This window comes from Dendrobates tinctorius, unplaced genomic scaffold, assembly GCF_039654945.1.
Source record: "Dendrobates tinctorius isolate UK_male_01 unplaced genomic scaffold, ASM3965494v1 ptg000059l, whole genome shotgun sequence".
Taxonomy (NCBI): domain Eukaryota; kingdom Metazoa; phylum Chordata; class Amphibia; order Anura; family Dendrobatidae; genus Dendrobates; species Dendrobates tinctorius.
Genome location: NW_027361727.1, coordinates 5381586 through 5390633, shown reverse-complemented (window position 1 = coordinate 5390633; position 9048 = coordinate 5381586).

Here is a 9048-nt window from a genome sequence, read left to right as displayed (position 1 = left end):
TGTCACGTCTTTTTTTTGGCTATTAAACTGCCCCCAATATCGTCTTAATGATTCATATTGTTTCACTAACATGGTTTTCTCAAGCAAAACATCCCAGTATTTTTCACAAAAAAAAAAATTTAAACTTTGATTGCACCACATACCTTTTGCTTCAGTCATAGCGGAGGGGATCTCTAGCTTTCCAGTCATGCTCAGTCAAATGCGTTTTCAAATTCTCCACACCCATCACAACATTCCCTCCACTGCCCCCTACGTCACAGAAATCCCCTAGCAGATTCTGTTCTTGCGCAATGACTACTAGCTTTCTTGGCATGCGCACTGAATCTGGGCTTAGGTAATAAAAGCTTCATTTCATATGTGTGCATACTCCGGATTTGCTCGGTTGTGCCCACTTTTGAAAAATTTCCTTACATTTTTTTGAAAATTTGCCAGAGCTGGTTGAAGAATATTCAGAATTGAGAGTCCTCAGTGGCTGATACCTTTTAATGGCTAACTGAAAAGATGGTAACACATTGCAAGCTTTCGAAGTGACTACTCAGGTCTCTTCATCAGGCAAAGACTAATACAACATCTGAAGAAATTGTGTATTAGTCTAGCCTGATGAAGAGACCTGCGTAGTCTCGAAAGCTTGCAATTTGTTACCATCTTTTCAGTTAGCCATTAAAAGGTATCAACTACTGAGGACTCACAATTCTGAATATTCTTCTATCTACTGGCTAACACGGTACAAAGATATACATCTTTCCTGTACCAGAGCTGGTTGACACTGGTAAATAAATGACCACCTTGCAAAATTGAGGCATTTTAAACAGATTTATGCCATAAAACTGGCAATAATTGCGTGATGAATGAGGATCACAATATATTACACAAGTATACATGTATTCACGTATAAAAGTAATATTAGGTAGGAATATTAGGTTGGGGAAGTTTTCATTGTACAATGGTTAAGCTTACATAAATCTTTGGTGACCCCTTGAATGTCTGAAATGTCCCCTCTAAGACTGAGCTGACCTATGTAGAGCAGCATTTTTCAGGTCCCAGGTCTTGCTCTTTAAGGTAACCTGGTCTTTGCTGATTGCACAGAGGCCTCTTTTGTATAATTTGTCTACAATAGGTCATTACAACAAGGGGTTGTGTCTATAGCACCATATAGCACAGGCCGTGAAGGGGACCTGCTCTGCTGAGCCACAGGAATGTGCATTTCCACATCTTTGTAGATGGAGTTTTGAAACAAGTGGAAAATTGAAAGAAGTAGAAGAGATAAAAGAGCTATCTGTCATCAGGAGCTGCTTAGCTGCTACACCAAGCTTGTGGGAAAAGCAGCTTATAGAAGGAGCTGAAAAGGGCATTGACTCTTCGATCTGCTAACAAATCATTTTATGAATACCTTTAATTTTTGAACCAGAGAGTCATTAGAAGGTTTACATACGAGAGTTGATACACTGTAACAAGGAAAATCTGAGTGCCAGCTCAATGTACACAGGGACTACGTGCTTGTCATGGTTACGCTATATGTCCATACAATGCAAATTTATGGTAGCTATGAGCACTTACAGATTTATTGCTTGTCAGGGAGATCTAAACTTTCTGTGCTTGAAAAATTATATGTTTTTATTAATTTCTATCTACCATTAGATCCACTGTGTAGCTACAGTGGGGAAAATAAGTATATGATACACTGCCGCTTTTGCAAGTTTGTAATTTTTATTGTAGGTACACTTCAACTGTGAGAGACAGAATATTGAAAAAAAATTCAGAAGATCACATTGTATGATTTTTAAATAATTAAATTGCATTTTATTGCATGAATTTAGTATTTGATCACTGACCAACCAGCAAGAATTCTGGCTCTCACAGACATGTTAGTTTTTCTTTAAGAAGTCCTCCTACTCTGCACTCGTTACCTGTATTATTTGCACCTTTTTAACTCGTTACCTGTATAAAAGACACCTGTCCACATACTCAAACTCTGACCTTTCCACCATTGACCAAGACCAAAGAGCTGTCTAAGGACACCGGGGACAAAATTATAGACCTGCACAAGGCTGGGATGGGCTACAGGACAATAGGCAAGTAGCTTGGTGAGAAGGCAACAACTGTTGGCGTAATTATTAGAAAATGGAAGCAACACAAGATGACTGTCAATCTCACTCGGTCTGGGGATCCATGCAAGATCTCCCCTCATGTGGCAAGGATGATTCTGAGAAAGGTCAAGAATCAGCCCAGAACAACACAGAAAGACCTGGTCAATGACCTGAAGAGAGCAGGGACCAACGTCTCAAATACTACCATTAGTAACACACTACACCATCATGGATTAAAATCCTGCAGGGCTTGCAAGATCCCCCTGCTCACGTCAGCACATGTCCAGGCCCATTTGAAGTTCACCAATGATCATCTGGATGATCTAGAGGAGACAAGGGAAAAGGTCATGTGGTCAGATGAGACCAAAATTGAACTTTTTGGTATCAACTTCATTCGCTGTTTTTGGAGGAAGAAGGATAAGTACAACCCCAAAAACTTTGTACCAATCGTGAAGCACGGTGGGGGAAACATCATACTTTGGGGGTGCTTTTCTGCAAAGGGAACAAGACAACTGCATTTTATTGAAGGGAGGATGGATGGGGTCATGTATCGAGAGATTTTAGAAACGGCCTCCTTCACTCAGTAAGAGCATTGAAGATGAGTTGTGGCTGGGTCTTCCAGTATGACAATGATCCAAAACACACAACCAGGGCAAATAAGGAACAGCTCCATAAGAAGGATTTCAGGGTCCTGGAGTTGCCTAGCCAGTCTCCAAACCTGAATCCAATAGAAAATATTTGGAGAGAGCTGAAAAAATGTTGTCCAGCGACAGCGTCGAAACCTGAAAGGTCTGGATAAGATCTGTATGTAGGAGGACCAAAACACCTGCTGAAGTGTGTGCAAATGTGTTCAAGAACTACAGGAAACATCTGACCTCTGTAATTGCAAACAAAGGGTTTCTGTACCAAATATTAAGTTTTGTTTACCTATTGTATCAAATACTTATTTCATACAATAAAATGCAAATTAATTACGTAAAACATCATACACTGTGATTTTCTGGATTTTTTTTTTTTTTTTAAGATTCTGTCTCACAGTTGAAGTGAACCTGCAATGAAAATTACAGACCTCTAAATTCTTTGTAGGTGTGAAAATGTGTAAAATCGGCAGTGTATCAAATACTTATTTTCCCCACTGTATATCTGAGTACAAGCATTCATAGAGCCACAGTTCCCAGGTGTGATGGTAGGACTTGAATTAACAACCTCATCGGCCATTGTCAAGTGAAGTAATGTGGCTGTAACACAGACAATAAAACATGTCCACCATACGGTCATTTAAATAATGCCGTATAACCACTTCTTTAGTTACTCAATCTAATTAAGTCTACAGAGCCAAAGACACTGCAGATTTTCCATGTGGATTTGGAGTGGACGGAAAATTTGCAGAGTTTTAAAGAAGCAGAAAGGTGGTTGAAATTTTTCTAAACTTCATCCACATGATGAAAAAAAAAAAACTGCCATTTTTTTTTTTACTGCTGAGTTTCACTGCAGGATTCACCATTTAAGTGCAGCACAGGCTGCAGCAAAATCAGCCCATGCAGATGTCTTGGATTTCAAATCAGATTTGACATGGAAACTCACCAAGAGCTGAAGCAGACAAATACTGGAGCAAACTAAATATTTAATTCCGGTGTTCTTTTTTTCACAACTAGCTGAGTTTTGGGCTGGTTGATGAGAGAACAAACATGAGGAAGACCTTTGGTTCATATATAAGTATTAGTTAGAAACATAAGTTTTGCTGCGTCTAGCAGTCTGATACAGGCCCGGCGTACCCGTGCAAATGCCGGGGCCCTGGCGAGACGGGGGGGCCCACTCACACTGTCTGGCTGGGAATGCGACCTTCAATCAGAGGCGCCGTGGCGGCGGCAGGAGACGCATATCAGTGATTCAGCAGGCCATCGACTGCGCGCCGTCAGCCAATCAGAGCCCAGACAGTCAGAGTGTCTTCCTGTGAATGGTCCTCCCTTGTCTCTTCTCACGTGTGCCGCAGGGACGAAGTGACGAGGTGGAGACAGGACGAGGCGGGCGGAGGACACAGCAGCTGTGAAGCGCGCGCATCTCTGAAAACGGAGGGACCATCCGGACACACCGACACATCTCCCGGACCGGCGCTCGCTGAGGTGACTGAGGCTCCAAGTGGCGGCTCCAGGCAGTGGCACCGCCGCACCAGACACCGACAGACACATCTCCAGGGCCAGGCGCTCGCTGAGGCTCCGTGGCGCCGTCTCCTGCTGCAGCAGCTCAGCTGGCACCGCCGCACCGGACATTGACACATCTCCCGACTCTCGGAGCTTGTATCCTCGTTTCCTGGCGGCTCCTGGGCCTGGCACTCGCTGAGGCTCCGAGTCCTCACTCCGTGGTGGATCCTGCTGCGGCAGCTGGCAGTGACTCAGTCAGTACGACTTCTCAACCCAAAACAAAGGTGATTTCTGGCTTTGGGGGGGGGGTGATAGTAGTAGTAGTATACAATGAAAAAATGATTAGGGGGGACTGGGGGAGACTGTGTGGCTGCTTAATTACAATTCCTATAAAAATGAATTGCATAGGCATTCAGAAGACAAAGTAGCTAAAAGTCCGTAATTAGATGCAACTGTCTGAATGGGGCTGTCGGGCTCGGGCTGTCACTAATTGTAGCCAAATCTGGCTTTGCTGCATTGTAGTACATGTAGTGCCAGTGGTATAACTAGAGTCTGATGGGCCCTTCTCCAAAATTTGGATTGGGGCCCTCATTTGCAAGATGTGCAAATATATGGGCCCTTGCAGTGCCCTAGACCCTATAATGACATGATTGTTCACCTCACCTCCCATACAATAATGTCCCCTGTCCTGGCTGTTTCCTCTAATAATTTCCCTCATCCACCTACCTGTCCACCATCCTGGGCCAAATCCTTCTGTAATGTCCCCCATCCTGAATCTCTCTTTTGTATAATGACTCCATCCTGTGTACCTTAATTGTAGAATGACCACCATCCCGGGCCCCTTCTATGATGTTCCCCATCCTGCAACCCTTACCCTACTTTGTATAATGCTCCCCATCCTGAGCTTGTTCCTTGTATAATGCTCCCCATCCTGAGCTTGTTCCTTGTATAATGCTCCCCATCCTGGGCTCCTTCATAGTATTCTGTTCCCCATCCTAGGCCCCTTCCTGGTATAATGTCCTTGTATAATGTTCTCCATCCTAGGCTCCTTCCTAGTGTAATGCTCCCCCATCCTGGGCTCCATCTTGGTATAATGTTCTCCATCCTAGGCCCCTTCTTGGTATAATGTCCTTGTATAATGTCCTCTTCGGTAGCTTGCGTAAGAGGAACCTTCCGGCAAAGGCCTGGTTGTTGTTACACCCTCTGCGACTCTGATCACTACGCCCCTGTTATGCCTATAATATGACTATTACAGTAATAATGTGCAAAAAAATGCAGATACATAAAAACTGCCCCCTACTATCAGAAATCACTAAAGTTAATGAATCAATAGGTGTGCTGTGACACATGTCTCTGCGAATTCACAACTGTTTGTTGGTGAAAAATAGAAAAGTGCTGCTACCATATGTCGGTGAATTGCACACTTTACTATGAAAAATGAGCATGTTGCACTAGCTACAACAATGTAATCTATGGGCAGTTAATTCAGGATGACAGTTTTAGAGTCAATGCAATTTCCAACTAGAAGAAGCCGGAGATTTGTGATATGGAAATGTGATAAAATTGAAAATCTGCAAATTATAATAATAACATCTCAAATAACACGTCTATAACTCATCCCAGCTCCAGGAACAAGGACCGAGAAACAGATGCTCCTGTAAGGGAAGGAAATGCAGCACCGCTATCAGAAGGCATGACACAGCAAAGGTAGTCGACATTGTCATAGGCATAGCCAAGCCTTGTACATAGGAACAGTTTTATAGCAGTTATATTCTTGTACAAAAGGGCAGTATTATAGTACTTATATTCTTGTACAACAGGGCAGTATTATAGTAGTTATATTCTTGTACAAAAGGGCAGTATTATAGTAGTTATATTCTTGTACAAAAGGGCAGTATTATAGTGGTTATATTCTTGCACATAGGGAGCAGTATTATTGTTGTTATATTCTTGTATATAGGGGCAGTATTATAGTAGTTATATTCTTGTACATGGGGGCAGTATTATAGTAGTTATATTCTTGTACATAGGGGGCAGTATTATAGTAGTTATATTCCTGTACATAGGGGCAGTATTATTGTAGTTATATTCTTGCACATAGGGAGCAGTATTATAGTAGTTATATTCTTGTCCATAGGAGAGGATAGACGTGTGTTTGTGAGCTCCCAGCAGGGCGGAGGCATGGCTTCTGACCCAGGTGGAGGGGAGGGAAGCTGGGCTGATGATCCAGGGAAAGCCCCTAGCCTGCCGCATGGACCTGATGGTAATGGAAAACTGGAAATGGTGGCTGGTGAGTCTTCTAAACCTGCTTGTTATGTTGCTGGATTGAGTGGTAAAGTTACAAGGCAAAGCATTTTTAAGCTGGAAATGCAAATCAGCAAATTACAAGATGAAATTAAGAATGAGACTGATCCAAAGATAAAACTGATGAAATGTGAGAGCTTGGATGTTTGCAGACGAGAGCTGGACATTCGGAAAGGAAACCTGGACAAAGATGTGAACTCTGTGCCCAGAAAGGAAACTTGGGCTATGGAGAAAAAGAGGGGAGCCAGAGCCCAGAAGGAGAATAGAAAACACTCCATTAGTAAGGACATTAAATCTGAAATTGTGCACAGTGTGGGGCAAGGACGTCTGGTAAGAAATGCAGCACTTATATCAGCCGCACAATGTGAGGGGTCTGAGGCAGCAGACAATGCTGGGAGCGCTGCAGAGGAAAGTGTCAGCAACCAAGGGGTTAACCGCAGTGGACTCTGTGTACAGCAATGAAGGGAGCTCAGCTCCTGTAAGTGATGAAGTAAGTGTCCCCTGTACTGTCACTGTGTGCGAGACCCTGCTCAGTGCTGTGAGTGAGACCCCGCTCACTAGTGCTAGTGAATGTATGTCTGCAACAGATACAAACATTATAATGGACTCTGAAACCCTCCATGTCAGTGAATGGAGACCACACTGCAATAATAATGGACTCTGAACCGTCAGTGGTAATGGACTCTGAACCCTCCATGTCAATGAATGAAGATCACATTGTGCAACAATCAGTAGTGGATCTGGGCATTTTTTCAGCACAAACACGTGTCAGTGATCATGGGGCTGTTGAGAGTTCCGGCACTGATCCACCTGCAGCTGAGGAGAGCTCCGGCACTGCTCCACCTGTGGCTGGGGAGAGCTCCGGCGCTGCTCCACCTGCGGCTGGGGAGAGCTCCGGCGCTGCTCCACCTGCGGCTGGGGAGAGCTCCGGCGCTGCTCCACCTGCGGCTGGGGAGAGCTCCGGCGCTGCTCCACCTGCGGCTGGGGAGAGCTCCGGCGCTGCTCCACCTGCGGCTGGGGAGAGCTCCGGCGCTGCTCCACCTGCGGCTGGGGAGAGCTCCGGCGCTGCTCCACCAGCGGCTGGGGAGAGCTCCGGCGCTGCTCCACCTGCGGCTGGGGAGAGCTCCGGCGCTGCTCCACCTGCGACTGGGGAGAGCTCCGGCGCTGCTCCACCTGCGGCTGGGGAGAGCTCCGGCGCTGCTCCACCTGCGGTTGGGGAGGGCTCCGGCACTGATCCTCCTGCGGCTGGGGAGAGCTCCGGCACTGCTCCACCTGCGGCTGGGGAGAGCTCCAGCACTGCTCCACCTGCGGCTGGGGAGAGCTCCAGCACTGATCCTCCTGCTGACCAACATCAGTTCAGGAGACTGTTCTCCAATGTAACAAGACTAGTGAACCCTCCATCTCAGAGGAGGAATGCAGTCAGGATAAAGTACACGGGACCAGAGGAGAACATCCCATCCAGAATTTATATTGGAAAAGTTCTTCTGAAAGACTTTATGAGGTTTAAGGCAACTGAGGTCTACGCACTGATCCATGTTCCATACAGCAGGATCTATGACATCAGCTTTAAGCTTCAGTGTGATCTGGATATGTTCTGGAACATCTATAATGACACTACAGATGATGAGATCTGGGATCATCTCCATTGTATCCAGCTGTCTAAGCCGCAGGAAATAACGGCCACTGTCCTGTTCCAGTCTGAGGTGGTGGCTCTGGCGGATCTGCAGCACTGGTTGAGCCGGCAGTGCGTGGTGAAAAGTCATCCCCAGAAGATCTATGATGAGGAGAAATATGGAATGGAGGATATTCTGTTAAAATCCAGCTACTACAGGAGAATGGTGTAACCAGACATCTGCCCCACTCCTTCTACCTGGGCTCAGAGAGGGGGATATGCTATTACCCCGGTCAGCCACGTCTGTGCCATAGATGTGGGGGCAGGCACCTCGCCATGAACTGCTCTCGTATCACGTGCTCATTGTGTGGACAGTTCGGGCATGCAAAGGACAAATGCACAGGAACCGTCATCTGTAACCTGTGCTCAGGACCCGGGCATACGTTTCGTGATTGCCCTCATGCAGAGCATAATAAATATAATGGCCTGACCTCCTTGGAAATTATGGGAAAAGAAACCACAAGAGGTGCAGATGTTGTCCAAGAAGCCGGCACTGATGAGGTGATAAGTCACAGTAACAGCGAGCCTGCTCCAGAGTCTGATATAATATCGATGGATGCTGCACTATTAGGACCACCAGCCACTGAAGAAACACCTAAAGTACCACCAGCTAGAGCTAAGCCACCATCAGCCAGTAAAGTGAGATCTAAGCAATGTTCAGCCACTAAATTAAGACCTAAAATACTAGTCACTAAGGTGTCTAGAAAACCTGTCACCAAACCATCCAAGCTTCATCCCAGTACATCTGTAGAAGTAGATAAATTGTCCGCAGTGTCCAGTGTGGATGACGAAGGTTTTGTGACCATAAAAAGGAAAAAAGCCTTTGTGGATTCCTCTAGGAAAA